Source organism: Malus domestica, chromosome 12 (assembly GCF_042453785.1).
Source record: "Malus domestica chromosome 12, GDT2T_hap1".
NCBI lineage: Eukaryota > Viridiplantae > Streptophyta > Magnoliopsida > Rosales > Rosaceae > Malus > Malus domestica.
The window spans coordinates 18,108,206-18,128,496 of record NC_091672.1 but is presented as its reverse complement, the minus strand read 5'-3'; the positions used below and the strand labels follow the sequence as shown (position 1 = coordinate 18,128,496).

Sequence of the window (20,291 nt, the reverse complement as noted above, 5' to 3'; positions counted from 1 at the left end):
AGTAAAGGCACAACAAAAAAATCTATGAAAAGATGTTGGTTTAACTAGACAAAACACGATCCAGTCACCCAAAATGTACTAACCCCTTGGCATTGTAGAAACTCATGAATCTAAGAGAAATTGAAGAGAGAGAGAGAGAGAGAGAGAGAGAGATTGTAGAGAGAGAAAGTAATTAAAGTTGTATTTTCATATCATTCAATTGATGGGTACACATGTATAAATACATTGTAATATTTGCTGAGTCACCATAAAAACTAACTAACTATCTTAACAATCTTATCTTAATAGCTAAGCTAGGATTTAACCTGGTAGGCCTTCTTTATCCTTAACACACCCCCTCAAGCTAAAGGTAGGTGATCTAACTGCAAGCTTGTAAGTCAAATCCGCAAAACGATCAGCATGCAAAGATTTGGTGAAGATATCTGCAAGTTGGTGTAGAGAAGCAACATGATGCACAGTGACATGCCCAGAGAGAATCTTTTCTCGAATGTAATGATAATCAATCTCTACATGTTTAGTTCTAGCATGAAAAACTGGATTGAATGCTAAGGCAATAACACTCTAATTATCACAGAAGATAGCTGGAGTTTTCAACAAAAGGAAAAGAGATATCTTGTAGAATTCTACACACCCAAGTAAGCTTAGCAGATGTGTTGGTTAGGGATCTATATTTGACCTCTATAGATGACCTAGCAACTATGTTTTGTTTCTTTGCCCTCCAAGATATGAGATTTGGACCAAGAAAAACACAATATCCACTGGTGGACCTTCTATCAATAGGGCATCTTTCCCAATTAGCATCGAACCAAGCAGTTAAGTACTAAGGTCCCTTAGTAAACCATAAGCCTGAATCAATGAAGCCCTTTAAGTATCGAAGGATTCGTTTAACTGCCTATAAATGAATTGTCTGTGGTGCATGCATGTATTGACAGACTTGATTAACAGCAAATGCTAAATCTGGTCGTGTCCATGTCAAATATTGAAGTGTAGAAGGTAGGATCAGAGAGCAAGGTGCCAAAGTGATCAAGTTTTGCAGAACTGACAGGTGTAGAACATGGTTTAACCCCAATCATATTAGTTTTGGAAAGAAGATCTAATGTATACTTAGATTGGTTCAGAAATAATCCCTTGGCAGATCTATGAACTTCGATGCCCAAAAAAATAATGAATGTCACCTAAGTCTTTGATAGGAAACATCATCTGCAGTTGAGAAATAAGAGATTGACAAATTGAACTAGAGTTGCCAGTTATTATGATGTCATCGACATACACCAAGATGAAAGTAATGGAGGAATCTCTCTTGATGAACATGCTAGTGTCCGAGAAAAGGATGAAAAGAAACCCAATGATAAGATGACATAATAGAAAGCATCATACTAGGCCCGAGGTGCTTGCTTATGGCCATAAAGAGACCTCTTAAGTTTACAAACATGAGTTGGCCGAGTAGAATCCACAAAGCTAGGGGGCTGAACCATATAGACTGCCTCTTTCAATGTACAATACAGGAATACGTTGCTCGCATCAAGTTGATGAATGAACCAGTCATAATTGATAGCAATGGATAATAGAATCCGTATAGTGGTATGTTTTGCAACTGGGCTAAAAGCCTCAGAGAAGTCAATACCTTCTTGTTGATGGAATCCCTTAGCTACGAGTCTGGCCTTATATCTTTCAATTGAACCATCAGGTTTGTGCTTGATCTTAAAAACCCACTTGCAGCCGATTAAGTTGTAACTGGGATTGAAAGGAACAAAATCCCAAGTCTTGGTAGTTTGTAGGGCTTGAAACTCATCCTTTATGGCTGCCATCCATTTGGGATTCTTAGAAGCTTGCAAAAAAGTAGTTAGAGTATGAGGAATGCTTGTGAGAGAATCAACAGTAGCTAGAAGTTGATGTTTTGTTGCAGTAAAAACTTTAGGTTTGTGACTTCCTGCTTTTGATCTTGTAATCATAAGATGAACATTGACCGGAATAGAGCATTGCTGATGATCAGAGTTAGAGGAAGGAATCTCTGTATGACAAGGAACTTGCTAATGATCAGAGATTGCTAATGAGAGACTTACTGATGAAGGAGTTGAAATATTTGTTGTTGAAGTAGGTGGAACAATGGGTGATGAAGTAACTAGAATTTTAAGTGGAATTGGAACACTTGTAGAATAAGGACTTGTGGATGAATGCTCTGTAGATGAATTAGAAACTGAAAAGAAACCAGTCTTGAATGGGAATAACTGCTCATCAAAATTTACATGTCGTGAAATATAGACCTTGTTAGTCACATGATCAAGGCACCTATAACCGCTGTGATTAAAACTGTAGCCTAAGAAAACACAATGTTTGCTTTTAACATCCAGTTTGTTGGAGGAATAAGGTTGTAACCAGCGATAGCATGCACATCCAAAAGCCTTCAGAGTATGATACTTGGGAGTGACATGGAAAAGCAGTTCCCAAGGACTAATGGTTGAATTCTGTGGTGGCAACCGATTGATAAGATAAACTGAAGTTTGAAAAGCCTCTATCTAGAATTTAGAAGGTAAACCACTTTGAGAAAGTAAAGTTCTGCCCATCTCAACAACGTGTCTATGTTTCTTCTCTGTGCACCCATTCTACTCAGGGGTATGAGGTTAACTTAGTTGATGAATGATACCTTGATCATTAAGAAAAAGTTGAAATTGTTTACTTAAGAATTCACCTATTGAATTGGATTTGAGACATTGAATCTTGCATTCAAACAAAGTTTGGACTTTGGAAACAAAAATCTTGAACACATAGTATACATCAGATTTATAGACCATATGATAAAGCCAACTGTATTTCGTATAGCCATCTACCAAAATAAGGTAGAATCTATATCTAGTACATGAAGGGGTGGGAGAAGGACCCCATACATCCGCATGTAGTAAATGAAATGGCCTAGTGGAAGTATAAGGCAAAGATGAAAATGGAAATCTAGAGGCCTTCCCCAATTGACAATTAGAACATATAGACAGGTTACGATCAAAACCAATAACAGCTAACTAATTCTTATTGACAATAGTATGTAAAATAAGACTAGAAGGATGTTCGAGTCTTTTATGCCATGTGTGAACATCAGCTTTAGCAACCATCAAGGCTTGAGGATAGATAGCAATACCAGAAATGCCATTGGATGCTTTCCAGTAGAAAGGGTATAAGCCACCTTAACAGGGGCCCTGGAAAAGCATCCTCCCAGTGCTTAGATCCTTGATATAAAATCCAAATGGATCGAAGGTCAGAGAACACCAGTTATCATTCACAAATTTGTAGATTGACAACAAGTTATGAGATGCTTGAGGAACTAACAAAACATCCTTAAGTTTAAAGATAGCATTGGGTGTGCTAAGTAAAGTAGAGTAGGTGTGGGAGATGCACAAACCTTTACCATTTCCAACAATGAGTTGATCACTTCCAGTGTAGGGAATAACAGAGCTAAGAGAAGCTGGATTGGGAGTGACATGATGAGACACACCACTGTCAGCAAGCCAATAACTCGGATGAGGAGAAATGGTAGCAGTTATGCCCATATGATGTCCATGTTGAGATTGCTGAGAGACAATTTGAGGAAGCCTATTACAAGTGAGAGCTTCATAACCAAATTGAAGGCATAATTGACATTGAAGATGTCAGCCAGATAGAAGAGAGGATTGACTAGAACTGTAATTAATGGTATTGGCACCAGATTGTCCAAAGCTGTGAACATTGTTGGTTGCACCAGGTCCAGGTCTTAGAATGCTCATTGAGTTGTTGTGGTTATGATTCTGAATGGCACCAAAATTGCAGTTCTGATTGGCACCAGAATTGCGATTATGAGGGAATCGATTTCGATTCTGAAATCTACCATGAGAATTACCTTTGTAGTAATTAGAACCTCGCTGAGCAGCAAAGACATGAAAAGGTGTAGTGGATAATGATGCTCGTGTCTTGCGTTTTTGAAGAGAAATTTCCTTACTGAGAAGCATTCTATGCAATTCATCAGTATTCACGGATTCAGTCCTCATTTCAATCGAATAGATGAAAGACTCATAATCATCAGAGAGACCAGAAAGAGTATAGGTAACCAGATCGGACTCAAAAATTGGTTCACCAGTAGCAGCTAGCTTATCATAAATTTCTTTGAGAGAATTGAGATAATCAGACATAGAGGAGTCTCCTTTTTAAATGGTCTGAATCTTTGAACGCAAGCTATGAACATGAGTGCGAGAAGCACTAGCAAAACGGCGTTCAAGTGATTGCCAGAGAGATCGGGAATCATCCATACTAACCGTGAGAGGAAGGAGATCTTCAGAAAGCGTCGAGTTAATCTAAATCATCAAGATTTGATCTCTTTCACACCAAAGATCAAAAGCCGGATTAGGAGCTCGAGAACCAGACGAATTGCATACAAGCTGAGGCGGACAGAGATCAGTGCCATTAACAAGCTCTAAAAGCTTGAATCGCTTCAGAACAGGGATGAACAAACTACGCCAAGTAATGTAATTATGAAGATTGAGCTTTGTTGATACCATGCCTGTTATATTCTGAACTGTGATTGAAGTAATTGAAGCGATTGATGAGTGAGAGACATCGCCAGGAGAATCAGAGGAAGCACCTGGAGAAGAATGTGCAGAATTTGTAGTAGTAGCCATAGAAATTTAGGAGATTTGAACAAAAGATTGGTGAAATTAGAGAGGAGATTGAAGAAATTAAGGGAGATATGACCTGTTTGGGACAAGGGAAAATGGGAGAAAATTTTAGGTCGGTGGAAGCAAAGGATCGAAGTCGGTGGACAAAGACTCTGATACCATGTAGAAACTCATGAATATGAGAGAAATTGAAGATAGATAGATAGATAGAGAGAGAGAGAGAGAGAGAGAGAGAGAGAGAGAGAGAGAGAGAGAGAGAGAGAGAGAGAGAGAGAGAGAGAAAGTAATTAAAGTTGTATTTTCATATCATTCAATGGATGGGTACACATGTATAAATACATTTTAATATTTGCTGAGTCACCATAACAACTAACTGACTATCCTAACAATCTTATCTTAATAGCTAAGATAGGATTTAACTGGTGGACCTTCTTTATCCTAAACAGGCATCACGGTAGAAATAATATTGGAGTTTTTTTTTCTTTTTTTTTCTCTTTTGTCCAAATCAACCAGTTGTCCAAAAGGTACGACTGGGCACACGTATCATGAAGTGCAATTGAAACTTCAAAAGGGGTTATGTTTTTACTGTGATGAAAATTGAGGGTCCTAAAAACCAACTGCTATGTGTACGATGAATTAAGTAATTTTGATTTTGAAAATTAAGTAATTTTATCATGTTATTTAAATCGGCAAGCTCTCACAACTTTATTGATTATTCATTAGTTAGTATCTCATTCGTCTATTAAGACCGTGAAGTTTCTTCAAATGATTAAACATATTGTTTTATCGTGTTCTTTAATTTGGCAAGTTGTCACAACTTTATTGATTATTCATTAGTTAGTACCTCCTTCGTCTATTAAGACCATGAAGGTCCTTTGAATGATTAAACATGTTTTATCGTGTTTTTTAATTTGGCAAGCTCTCACAACTTTATTGATTATTCATTAGTTAGTGCCTCCTTTGTCTATTAAGACCATGCATGAAGGTTCTTCGAATGATTCAACATGTTGTTTTATCGTGTTGTTTTATTCGGCAAGCTCTCACAACTTTATTGATTATTCATTAGTAGCCAAGGTCAAGGATAAGGACAATGTAACAGAAAAAATGGCAAACTAATACAAAGCCAGACAAACTAATAATCCAAATGCTGATTTGTGTCTTCTATATATAATCCTGTGACCATGATTGAAGAATTTTTTTTTTTGGGTCAAAATAAGGAATTGCTCTATTCATACACAATCTATATCGTGCATGATAATTCATTTTCTTTTAAAATGATTGAAAACGCTTTTTAAAAAAATATTTACCGAAAAACAAGACTAAGCCAAATATATGAACAAGACATGATCAGGATCACCATTTCACCAAACTACCCATACTTTTTAGTGTTAGTTTAACTTGTATAATACTCTAATGCAAAAAGAGAAAAGAAAAAAGAAGAAGATAAATCATATAATTAAGAATCCAGTCCAACTCCGAGCCAACATGTTAGATATACGCACCTAATTCACCTAAAAACACATAATGTAACTTTAAATATATTAAAAGGGATATATATCCACGTCCAATATCCTTTTATGTATCGACATATAATTTCTTAAAAAACTTTCCTTCGTATTTTTATATGGGAATAGTTGGAGTCTTGACACGGTAAACTTGCTTATGATATATTTAGCTTGCAACTGGCCCCAAACCCAATTTTATTAAATTGCTTGCTCGACTTTTGCCCCACTAAATTTAACAAGTTTGAGAGTAAGATACTTTGTTAATTGCTTTGACCTGCCACAACAAGCCATACACATATTCTTCTACGGTTGACGTCTTCGTCAAGTGGATCAGTAAATTAAAGGAGTTTAAATATAGATTAAGTATCTAATTAGTTTTAGAGTAAAACTCGAAGGATTCGTGTTAGTTGGCACGTTTGCAAATCAAAATTTTACTGCATGTTTATCTCTACCTCAGCTGAGGACTGTAATTTGATGTTAGTGTGTTTTTGTTCTATTGCCCTCTACGTTAAAAAAAAAAAAAAAAACTGCCTAATGTTAGGAAATCCTTGCTAGGAGCATGACCAACAATAGTAAGTGACTATTTTTGACACACCCCGATCTCGATATTCCTCAAATACCAGGATAGGCATGTGCTGGCCGACACCCGAGGGTGACGAAAGCTATTTATTGAGTGCAAATGCTGAAAATAAGGGATATATAAGACTTAAAAATATAAAAGAATAATGAATATGCATTTAAGGAACGTGTTCAGAGCATACTACTAACTAGAACACTAAAAGAAATAATATAAAATTGAATGAACAAAGAAGTGGGTCCTACACCGAGAGGACTTGAAGATGCTGATGCAGAAGTGTCTGGATGCTGGGATTGTATGCCTTGATTCTAAGTCCTGAAGGGGGCACAAAACAAACGTGAGTGGACCAATTTGATATAAATATAATAAAACAGTTATCAACATACTAACCCCCAGGTTTATGAAAACATATATATAATGTAAAACATAGGTTTTCCGAAACCTAGCATGATGTGCAGTATCTCAAATTCATAACTTGTATAAGTAATAAACACTAGTGAATTGTCCGATAACCCCCAGGCCCCATGTCGGCTCCCTGTCTCTGAGCAGACAGTCAGAGGAAAATACACTACAGTCCCCTTGCCGGCTCCCTGTCCTTGGTCTTAAATGCCAGATGAAACACCCTCCAGGCCCTATGCCAACACCAAACCATCGCTCGGGACGGACCGGAATCTATACTTACGTCCCGTAGCGGAAAGGACCACTAGGTAAGTACAAAACCATTGAATATATCAATATTGAAAAACAACTTCATAGTATAAAGTCATCCATCATTTATACTATAAAGAGGTGTTCTAAACATGTTCTAAATATCATATCATCATCCATAAGATATTCTATAAGAACATGGGTTATAGGAAAAATAGTAATAATTCAATCTAGCCTCAGTAAGCATTTTATCTCATAAAGTACTTCATAAAACATAAGTATTAAATCATGCTTTTCATGTATGCATTTCTACTATCAAAACATGCATTTTTAAAAGGGGTCCACTCACCATACACCGATGGTGCAAAGCTGTACCAAAAAGGTATAACGGAATCACCGTTAATAATTGCACCTATTCACATAAAGAAGTACTTTTAGTCAAACTCTATTCAAACGATTGAATTTGGGAAAATAGACTTCAAAAACGGGTCCAGGACGTCAAAATTAACCTAAGAGAGGCCCTTAACGAAACCCTGAAAAGGCAACTCAAAAAGTCAACGTTGACCGTTGACTGGCCAAAGTCAACTCTGACAGTTGACCGAGTCAACAGTCAAAGTCAACTGGTCAAAGGTCAAAGTTAGACATGGGCTTGGATTGGGTTGGGCTGAAAGGCCTTAAGGGTTTTGGGCTTAACTAAGGTTAAAGGGTTTTGGGAAAAGGGCTGAAAGCCCACTTTCTAATTGGTCCTAAGGCCTTCTTACTTCCTAGAACATAAAATAAATTAAATAAAAACCTTAAAAAAGGTTTTTGGGTTGGATTATTGGGCTACGGGCCCTAATTCTAATGGCCTGAAGGCCTTTTGGTCTTAAACAACTAACAATTAAATAAAAACAACTAAAAAGGAAATTGGGTTAGGATTTGGGCTTGACTCCCCAAACGGGCCTAAGGCCCGCTTGCTTGGAACCGGCCAGGAAGGCCTGGTCTCGCCGGAGAACAAACACCGGAGCTTCAACAGCTCCGGCCGACCATCACACACAACCCTAGACCCTGATTTAGGTATCAAAGCGAAGAGCAAGACGAGGGGAGTATTTCTATACCTTCCTTTCATCGTGGAACGGCCGAAAATGGCCGGAGAGTCCCCCGATACCCACGGTTCGCCGGAAATGAGTGTTCCTACACCCGAGCTCGATTCATCCTAAAACCTCCAAATTTATGAAGTAAAACACAATTAAACCACAACCCACAAGATTCAAGGATGAAAGAGGGAAGATTTAAGGCTTACCTCACCGGGAAATTAGAAAAATCTCGCCGGAGTTCCTTTTCGTTTTCTGGGTTCGCAGCACGAGAGGGAGAGAGAGCAGGACGATAATGATGATGGTGATGGTCTTCTTCGCGTATGCGTGCGTGATTATCTGAAGAGAGGGAGAGAAATGAGAGAGATCCGAGAGGGAGAGAGACAGGACAGACAGAAACGAAGAAGAAGAATGAAGGGGGTTCACGAGGGGAACAGAGAGAGAAGTGAGGGAATAATTGGGGTGCTACCACGTGGCAAAGTGAGAAAGAAAGGAATCCTATGCTTTAATTTCTGATTGGGTAGTCCAAAAAGGACCAAAATGCTAGATTTAAAATGTTAAGGGGATAATTACATAAATATGTTTTTATAAATGGGGGTGGGTGTTACAATTTTAATATTGTTGGTGCTATCCGTTTATCATTTTTTTTTACTATTTACACACTTTTTGTTAATTTTTGTCATTTAATTTTCTTCAATTCATTTAATCTGACGATCGAAAATTGAAAGGAGCATGTGAAAAAAAAAATGTGTGTTGATAACACCAACCTTTCAATAGCGACATCATTGAAGTTCTGATTATCTTGAAACTAATAAAATACTTAAAAGTTGTTAACCAAATAAATACTTATAAACAAGATGAATTTTTTTCACTCTAATTAGGGTTACCCTTTGTGTATACAACGGTATATTTACATTAAGAAGTGGGAGATAAACAATTATCAAACTTGTTATCCACAAAATTTGAACATAAAATTTCTCACTTATAGAGTTTAGTCAAATTGATTAGAGCAACATGTTTCACCCTCTACACCCACATTCGAAACTTCCCGATAGTTTAGATAAATTTAGTGTAACTACCACTAGGGTTGGCCCAAGAGGGTCTCTTAACGCCTTCTTTTTTCTTCTCATCGGAGTTATTTCACAAAAACTTGCCATGGTAAGAAAGAAGGGAGGAACAAGCATACTTGGAGAGTACATTGGATCTCTGTCTCAGTTAAGAGGAGTCATGGAAACAACAAGTTCAAAATCACGATCAATTCATTTTTCAAATCCTGCTGCAGTTGCACGAGCTCTTCCCACGTGCCATAAATAATGTACGAGTAGGAAGAATCCTAGAACAAAATGAGAAGTAGCTAACCAACTTCTAGGAGAAGCGTAATTAACTGCGTTGATCTCGATAGCTACACCACCCACGAAATTTAAAGAACCTAAAGGAGCATGAGTCATATATTCCGCATAATGTCGTTCTTGCTAAGGCTGTATGTCTTTTTTTCAACCTACTTAAGTCCAAACATTATAAAAAAAGGAAAGCTAATGAAAATGACTTGAAAACTTTGAATTTTAACGATAAGGACAAAATAAAGGGTAAAATGAATAGTATCAGAATTGACCTTTTAATATAAAAATATGATTTTTTGTTAAAATAAACAGTACTAGAAGTTTTTCATTAACTTTCCCTTATAAAAAAGGTAATAATTAGGATTCCCTTATATTCTTGAAACATATACGAAAAAGATTCTTGGGCTAAGTTAATAAAGCTGTTTTTAACAGGATCTTTGACCTCCCAACCCTCAATTCCTAATGGAGTTGAATTGATTGGAAATGTAGACTAGTTAATTATATATTCCTCTGTCCCACGATAGACTTGTTCAATTCAAAAATTAAAGAACACTAACACTAACTGTGGAGTAAAAAATATTCACAAGGCGACACGTGGATTTTTTGACAAAAGAAGACAAAACTACCCTTGGGGCATACTGAGATTCCTACGCGCAACCATCATGCAATTATCCCTCAATCAAGTCAAAAGTGCCCAAAATAGGTATCAACTTAAAACCTAATTTATTCATATATTTCCTATTTCATTATTTAGCTAATCAATTAGCTAAATACTATACTTATTCTATAATTCCTAAAACATTCCTTCTAAAATAATGATAAATAGTTAATGAATGGGTTAATTAGCTAATTATTCCCTTAATTAGCATTTAGACCATTCCCTTTACCTTAACTCCCACAAAAAGGCCGGCCATCTTTCATCCCCAAAAGAAATCAGCATTTCCTTCTACCTTTTTTCCTTTGTATGACAAATAATTAGCCAAGTTAATTAGGGAGTTATTGGCTAATTATTTTGTAACTCCTAATTAAACCTAAATTAAACCAAAAAAACCCTGGCTAGGCCGGCCACCTCCTATCCCTATAAATATACTCCCATTCTCACCAAAAAGCCAATTCCAACACACTTGCAAAATTCTCAATACTCTCCAAACACTTTTTCTCTCTAAATTCTAACTTTGGCATCGGAGGTTCTTCGGACAAAGCCCCCCCATTCATCGTGGTTGCGTGAGGCTCTTGGCCTTGACCCTAAAGTGTTAATTGTTTTGTAGATGCAATTTTGTCCAAGATCAAGGAGGAAGAAAATTGCATCCACAAATTGGTGCTTTCATTGAGAGTTGAAATCCATACTCGTAGAAGACTCTCGCACAAAAAGGTTTTTTTCTTTATTTTCTAGTCTATTTGAATATTTTTCATACGTTCTTATTATTAAAATTTTTTACTTGCAAGGGTTCTTTGATAAAACGTATAAGAAAAATACAATGGCTAGAAATTTAGAAAATTCCACAAGTGAAAATTCTAATATTCAAGAAATGGGATTGCCGAGATCTGTGAAGCTAAATGCGACAATAAGTGGAGCGGCACTACCGCCACGAGTTTCCACCACGGGAGCCACTGCGGTGGCTACCTCGGTAGCTACCCCTGGCGAGGTTCATGGTGCCTTCACCACGGCTCGACCCGTGCCATCCAAGGCTTATGGCACCAAGGCCACAACCCAAGTCATGTCACTCCAAGCCCAACGCGAAGTTAATGCGTTGCCAAGCCAAGCCCAAGCCTCATACCCATATGCATCACACTCCGAGCAGCCTGCTCCAACCTAGCAGCCCATTCCTATGGCCTAGCCTGCTCCCGCCGAGCAGCCTACTCATGTGGCCCAACCTGCTTCCGTCGAGCAGCCCACTCCCGTGGCCCAGCCTACTCCCACCGAGCAGCCTATTCTCACAGCCCAGCTTGCTCTCATGGCCTAGCCTGCTTCTGCTGCCCAGTTTGCTCCAGTGGCTTTCCAAGCAGCCCAAGTCGGCCCAAGACTATCTCAACCATCCGGACCTACTATCGAGCCAGGGGTATTCTCACCATATTTTTTCGCGGATTTGACATTTCCTAACTCAAATCTCGCGCCTGAAGTCTACCACCCTTCCATTGCCTAAGGAGGCACAGTCCTTCCAAGCGTTTCCAATCCAAGTGGCGAACAACACTTGTCTCGACAAGTCATTGAGTTGACGAGTGCCCTTGCACAGCAGACGACCTTAGTGCACTAACTCTTACAGCACACTGAGATGCAACGTGCCCCAGACGAGGTGTCCCGAAGTAGGACAAGGGCAGACAAAGAACCTCTCCAGCAACGTCCCGGTAAGCAATCACTCGACCAGCCACAAACTGAGCATTTAGGTAGTGTACACTCCCGATTGGGCCTCCGAGATAGCGTATACTCCCGTCTTAAAGCGCGGAGAAGCGTGCACTCTCGATTAGGCCCACAGGTGAACATACATTCACGGTTAGGGTCACACTCCGATAGTCAACTTGAGCAACCTTCCAAGCGAAGTGTTTATTTGCAGCTAAGCCCGCGATAAGCATCCTTCACCTCACATCGGAGTAGGCAGCACGATGGACGGAGAGAAGAAGTCACTCAATCCGGCTCAAGTTCAACAGGCAGCCTGCGAAGAACTCGTTCGCCTGCTAGGAACACACCACACGCATTATATCCACGGTATAGACGAGCCAAACACATGGAAGAGCAGCCTAGACCAGCAAGTCACGGCTGAAGGCAACCGAGAGCTCCGTTACCCGAACAAAGGCAAATTCAGGAAGAAGTAGAGAGACTTTTGACTAAGCGATTGCGCAATTTCCAACGCAATGAGGTCACTGATAAGGCACTATGATGGAACATGACCAATATAAGCAGGTCACCCTTCACGGACAAGATCGAGCAGGCAGAGCCTCCACGCGAGTTCAGCATGCCACATTTCACATCTTTCAAAAGGGATGAAGACCTGGAGAGACACTTAAAGCACTACTGAAGCACAATGATCCTCTATCGAAACAACGATGATCTTATGAGCAAGATATTCGCCACCACTCTACAAGGTGAGCTGTAAGATTGGTTCTACACTCTGCCTTCATAATCCATCCAGAATTTTGATGAACTTTCTTTGGTTTTCACCAAAGAATATTCATCCTATCGCTTAATCAAAAAGAAGTCTAACCATTTGTTCGACATTAAGAAGAACCCAAAGGAGTCGCTTCGCGATTATGTGAGGAGGTTCAAAGCAGAGAAGGCAAAAATAGTCGGATGCAACGACTCGATAGCTAGAGCAGCCTTCTAAAAAGGACTTCCAGCAGACCACCCATTGTTCAGAAAACTGATAATGAAAGAAGATCTAACTCTAGTAGACTCTTTCACTGTGGCAGCAAAGCATGCACTTTGGGACGAAGTTCGCCGATGCCCATTTAAGGCAAATCCAAGCGATCTTGAATATGAAGTTCCCCACTACTCTGAAGGAGATTCAAAGTCTGACTGGACGAGTAGTCGCATCTGAAGCAGAAATAAGCTCTACCATCATATGAGAAGAGCTGGGGGCCCGACTACCTATATTCCACAGTTTAAAAGCTCTCATCGATGCTATCAGTTGTATTCCACAGTTTAAAAGCTCTTATTGATGTTATCAGAAATTTAAAAACTAACTTTGGCGATAGTTGTTGCAACCCGGAAACACAAGTTTTACTTTCAAATGCATGCAGTCATTCTCATGACATACTATTCTGCCTAATCTAGACGCGCAACAATAAAGGCGTAGACCCTGGCGGATTTAAAGTTTTCTGACGAATGCAACAACTAGGCCCAAAAGACACGCCAAGGGTAGACGAACACTGGAAGGACACATTCGGAAGCAAGTTTTATCCTCGTCACCCTAAAAGATTCTACATAGGAGCAACATGTACTGGTAGTTGAGTACCACTTCCTGCTGCGCACCACACGGCCCTAGTTGACCCTTGCTCAATGATTCAACTCTAGAGTGGCCAAATACCAGTAGTTGAGCATCTCCTGTTGCGTGTGACATGGCCCCATCTCCACAGCTCCCTACTACGCCTTCACGCCAAGCCTAGGTGACGTAACAGAGCAGCCCAACGGTACCTCAGAAGTAGCCAAGCACACTCTAGCCGCGCCTACTCGACCCGATGGAGACTTCTAGCATTTACATGTCAACGGCGTATCCAACTACAAAGGCTCGCGATCAGGCATGATCCTTGTCACCCTAGACGGCTCAATGCTTGAGCAGGCGATCACTTTAAGCTTCAAAGTATCCAACAACGAAGCAAAGTACGAGGCCCTACTAGTAGGGGATTAAATCAACTTCGTTTGGACATTCTTATCCGAGGATCCTACACCAGGCCGCATCTCCGCTGCCTAGCGCCTACCGATGTCTTGAAGGTTCTAAGCTTAATCCACAAAGGCATTTGTGGGAATCACTCCGGAGGCCAATCCTCAGCACAGAAGGCTCTTAACGTAGGCTACTACTGGCCTACCATGCACCCAGATACTAAGGAGTTAATATTAAAGTGTGATCGCTGCCAACGTTACAAGCCGGTACCAGTGCTGCCTGCCAGCAAACTACATCCGCAGACAAGTCCTAGGCCATTCATGCAGTGAGCGATCGACCTGGTAGGGCTAATGCCTCCCGCTACTGGGGAAAAAGGCATGATGATCGTGGCAATCGATTACTTCACCAAATAAGTAGAAGCAGAGCCCATGATGATCACAACTCAGAAGGACATAGAGCGCTTCATATGGAGGAACATCAGTTACTGATTTGGCATCCCTCAATCCATTGTCACCGGCAACGGCCCGTAATTTGTGGGCAATGATTTGGTGAAGTTCTTCCAAAAGTATGGCATCAAGGAGCACATGTCCATGCCGAGATATCCTCAAGGCAATGGGCAGGCCGAAGCATCCAACAAGACGATCCTTGACTGCCCCAAGAAATCCCTAACCAACAAGAAGGGAAAATGGCCAGACGAACTTCCCAGATGTCTATGGCTATATCGAACCACTAAAAGACGAGCAATCAGTGAGATTCCTTTCTCTTTGGCATTTGGTTAAGAAGCAATCACTCATCCCAATGTCATCAAGCCAAGTATCATCGCTGTACTACTAAGCATTAAGCATAACAATAAGGAGATGGCAACAAGCTTAGATTTGGCAGAGAAGAAGCGTGAGCAGACCATCACCTGCATTGCAGCTTACTAACATCAGCTCCTCACTAGTTAGAACAAAAGGGCCAAGATCCGGCAGTTCAAGCCCGGAGATCTAGTCTTAAGAAAAGCCTTCATCACTGCCTGCAGAGAAGGCTCCAAAAAGATGGATCTTATCCGGGAAGGTTCGTACAAGATCAGCAGAGTAGGCGACAAGAGTAATTACACATTCGCCAACATGAAGCGACAAAAGGATTGAAAAACAGTGGAACGCCTACAATCTGAGGAACAACAATGTGTGACCTCCCGTTACATCAAAGTCTGAAGACTCGAGCAGCTCGACAAGCAACACCTCACAAGCCGAGAACTAGCTAGTTGTTATGCAGTTCCTACCTTACAGCTAAGTTCTCGTTCGTTTCACTCGTTTTTCAATGAGGAATTCAGAAGTAATCACAACTTGGATCGGCTGCATGCTTACAATAACTGATCACTCCTGCACTTCAGAAGAAGACCGTACCATTCTTAGACACTCATCACAGGAATTGCGCCCTCCGAGAGACCAACCATGCTCTCCAGTGCGAGAGGGTAAACTAATTGCTCTCTAATGCGAGAGGGTAAACCAATTCTCCGACACCCACATGGGTCAGCTCTCCAAGATGGGAGGATAAACTCTACACTCCGAATATCCAGATGTGGATGAGCCTGGTTGCTCTAGTATAATTAGATGCACGATGGTTTGCGCCAGGATTCCTAAAAGTAGCCATAATGGTCTTTTTCAAGGCTTAGCTAACTGAAGGATTTTGGGTCTCTTGGCCTAATCCGTGGGGAACCGGGCCCTAGAGACGGAGGGGGCACATTACGCAGTACATTCGATGGACGGCTGCCCTGGAATCCTAAAGCTACTACCGATTGCACTAAGGTAGCTTACGGATTCTGGAAGACTGCCTACGGCTTGCCCTTTGGGCAGTAAAACTGCGTTAAACTTATACAACCACACATTCTTGTGAAAGGTTAAACAAGCTAGCACGCATATATGAAGTTTTATCCACTGTCGACATGCTATATAGTCGATAAGCTTCACTTCTGCCAATCGTGGAACAACTTACACCAAGTCCTAAAGTGTTGTGATACTTGCTATGCAACCTACAGAATTGGAGAAAGTCAAGTTAATAGCCTAGTGGTTACGCGGACTTGTCTGCTTCGGTAAGTAAGGCATCCGGCTACCAACCCTATGGCTAACAACTTTGCAATGTTCTACACCAACACCTACAGCTGCATAGGCTACACGGACTTGTCTGCTTATAAAAAAAGTAGCATGCTTGCCACTGGTCTATCAAGTTTAAAGGTTAGGGCATGAACAAAAGAAGTGAAGATGAAGAAAAGAGAAGGAAAACATGTTTATAAACAACTAGCAAAGGCCGAAGGAGTTCAAGCAAAACAAGAGCTACAAGGAAAAACAAATAAAATCCTAAAGGCTACCTAGAAGACTATAGCAGCTTGGATATCCCACGACTACTCAGTCGCCACACCTTCAGCAGCCGCGACGCTCTTAGCAGCGGTATCATTCGGCGCTTCACCCCCGGCTACCCCAGCCTGGGCACTAACTTCTCCAACTACTTCACTAATGGAAGCCTCAAAAGTAAAATCAAGCAAGTCTTCAGGATAAATAGAGAAGGTTCGAAACCTCGAGCCCAGCCTTTTCACCTTTCAAGTGCTCATCCTCCCCAAGCAAACTAACATGAATGCTCTGCAGCTCATCCACTTCCTTCTTCAGACTTTTGTTAATCTTCAGTACACCTTGAAGTTCTAACACTTGGGGTTCAAGCATATCGATGATTTTCTTGAAGTGGATCACTTGGTTATAAGCAACAATCAACTCTTCATCATTTGCAGCAGAATAAAGCTCAGAAACGACATGCTTAAGATCTTGAATCTAAGGTATGTGACATCCGATCTCATTCTTTGCACTTTCATGCTTAACTTGGATTGCGTTAAGCCTAGTCTTCAAGTTAACGATCTATTGGCGAGCGGTCTCAAGCTGCAAAGAAGTGGGGGCAGAAATATTAGACCCCTTCAAAGCAACGAGCTCAGAATCTGCCATAGTATTTGCCATCTCCTTAGCAGCCTTGCTATATCTGCATCATAGCAAGCAGAGCAGTCCTTCTATATTGGGTCGTATGCTTCGCAAACGAGCTTGGGCAAACACCTTTCTGACACCATTAACAAAATTGGCACAAGCGTTCATGTTTTCAAGAGATCTGGTTTTAAAAGCACATAGATCTCAGCAGCCTCCCCAGAAGCAGGCTTAGTCGATTTCTCACAGCTGCTTACGCGAGCAGTTTCCTCATTCCCAGCAGGCGAATCAGTCTCAGCAGCATAAGGAATGAGCCTTGACGCCACTTTACCAGCAGAGTCCACCTTATCGCTCTTCATAATAGCAAGCATCTCCAAATGTGAACCGGACTTAGCTCCTAACACACGTCTTGGTACAAAATTCGGCACTAGGGGCATGACAGGACCTTTATGCCGAACAATCCTATCAGCAATCGTACTAGCCATTCTTGACATGGCAGGTCCCACATGCTCAGATCTAGTAGCCTCATTTTTTGTCCCCTTGGAAAAAGTCAAGTTAATCACAAGCCTGGAGGTAGTCGGCAAACCCGCGCGAGCAGCAAAATAAGTATTTGGTTTTTTCTCAACCGGCATCTCTTAAGCAGGCAGTGAAGATCCCTTTTCCCACCTTCACTTGCAGCAGGATCCACAATAGTGATTGGGCGAGCCAATGCATCCGCCTTGATCCTATTCACCTCATCTTTTGGGAGTAGCCCACGTTTCTCCTGATGAAGAGAGTTAAAGTAGCCAACGCCATTCGTGGTACCTAGCAGGGGAGTTCAACCCAACATTCCAGCAGCTCATGAGGCCTGCAACCTCTTCATTTCTCTCAATCACCGGCCTAGCTCGGGTTATGTCCAAAAGCCTAAAAGGACATGAGCCATGTGACTCACTTAGTACTGCGCCCCAGTGCCACAATCCGCGACCCCAGCCACACAAGCTGCCCTTGGTTCTAGCCAAGTTGAGTAGCTTAAAGCAGTGGTCCCTGCCACAATACCTCATCGGCCTATGCTAAGCTGACTCGTGGCCCATGCCAGCCGACGTGCCGCACCACCCCGACGGCTGGCCCGCGGTAGCACCATCTAAGAAGAAGACAAGGAAAATTAATTTTTTCTTACCTCAGTGCGGCACGAAGAAGACGAAGAAAGCAACGAAAGACGATCATTTGCATGGGCAAGATGTAGAAGATTGCTAGATGAGGGGGAACAAATATCCTCTAAGCTATCTCTCTCTTGTAGGGTAGAATAAATCGCTCTCCAAAGTTGATTTAATAACCCACTTAAGGTGGACTTAAATAGGCTTTGAGAGAAATTTATTTCCCTTTCCTAGAATGATCTAATTTCCTATTAAAGAGAGAATCTATATTAAAATAGGAAGCAATCCTAAGTTTCCTAAAGCAAGAAGATCTCTACATCTGCTGCCATTTTCTGCGAGCAGCCCAACAGGTGTAGGGGCATTTGTGGAGCCAAAAATATTCACAAGGCGACACGTGGATTTTTGACAAAAAAAGACAAAACTACCCTTGGGGCATACCGGGATTCCTACGCGCAAGCAGCAGACAATTATCCCTCAACCAATTCAAAAGTGCCCAAAATAGGTATCAATTTAAAACCTAATTTATTCATATATTTCCTATTTCATTATTTAGCTAATCAATTAGCTAAATACTATCCTTATTCCATAATTCCTAAAACATTCCTTCTAAAATAATGATAAATGGCTAATTAATGGGTTAATTAGCTAATTATTCCCTTAATTAGCATTTAGACCATTCACTTTAGCCTAACTCCCACAAAAAGGCCGGCCATCTTTCATCCCCAAAAGAAATCAGCATTTCCTTCTACCTTTTTTCCTTTGTATGACAAATAATTAGCCAAGTTAATTAGGGAGTTATTGGCTAATTATTTTGTAACTCCTAATTAAACCTAAATTAAACCCAAAAAACCCTAGCTAGGCCGACCACCTCTTATCCCTATAAATATACTCCCATTCTCACCAAAAAGCCAATTCCAACACACTTGCAAAATTCTCAATACTCTCCAAACACTTTTCTCTCTAAATTCTAACTTTGGCATCGGAAGTTCTTCGGCTGAAGCCCCCCATTCATCGTGGGCGCGTGAGGCTTTTGGCCTTGACCCTAAGGTGTTAATTGTTTTGTAGGTGCAATTTTGTCCAAGTTCAAGGAGGAAGAAATTTGCATCCACACCAACAGTTGAACTAATATTAAAACAAAATTCCATGAGATTAAAATCAATTAATCCACCGTGTATTATACACAGGAATTAGGGTTTTGTCTACACCAGGACACCATACACGTACGTTAGAATATATATAGGATGTGGTAAACACCATAGACTAGACTACAAGACTGGTCACAATTCCCAGACATAAATCTTCTGGATATAGAAGGAAGGAACCATCTGTTAGACTGCTCATGAGTGCTTGCTGACTATGCGCATCCCCCAAACTCCAATCCTCGCGTTCAAACTTTGATCCATTCAAATGTCTGAACAAACCAACAAGGGTGTTTTTGTCACGTTGGATTGGATTGATAGAATCACCACATGGCACCATGACCTTCCATTGACGTGGCAATAAGCCAATTCTACGCATGAGTGCAACCTATTTTTTAATTTTCTTAACTAATCACAAACTCACATGAAGTGAAAGTTGAACTGTTAATTAACGGTTGATTATTTGTTGTGAGTATTGATCGCCAAGCGGCCCAGGCCGTATCATCTAACATAGCACGTTCATGTATGAGCATAGCTTGGCTCCCTAATTGTGACCAACATTCTTCTTTATCTGCAATGTAAGTTTCAATTGACACATGAACATATACAAATCGTTAAAACATACCTAAAAACAAAAAACTTGCGCATACGCGTCAACAAGACGGAGGAATATTCTGTGGAAAGAATGGTCAATTGCTAGTAGGCATAAAGGGTCAAAGGCTATGGCCAATAAAAGCCTTTTCTCCAAAGACCTTCCAAAGAAAACTCTGTAATATTCAACTGGTCTCCAAGCAGTCATAGGGGGATGTGGTGCTCGTGTCTCATTCTTTGCACGTTTGAGTCTTTGATGACTGCCTTTTTGCTTCTTTTAGGCGTGTTGAATCGTTAAATTGCTAGTTAGGCACTTTTGCTAACTTATTTAGTTATAACGTGTTTACTTTTGCACCTACATAACCACATACATTTGAAACGGCATCC

General features: G+C 40.7%; 1 long non-coding RNA gene across 1 annotated transcript; it reads right to left on the bottom strand.

Annotated features, from left to right (window-relative positions):
* Positions 1-6,855: 6,855 nt before the first annotated feature.
* Positions 6,856-8,913, bottom strand: LOC139190066 (uncharacterized). The gene is made up of 4 exons (XR_011574053.1): positions 8,650-8,913; positions 8,465-8,562; positions 7,717-7,779; positions 6,856-7,034 (listed from the first exon to the last, which is right to left on the bottom strand). It is a non-coding gene; the product is annotated as an uncharacterized lncRNA (long non-coding RNA).
* Between the last annotated feature and the right edge of the window lie 11,378 nt (positions 8,914-20,291).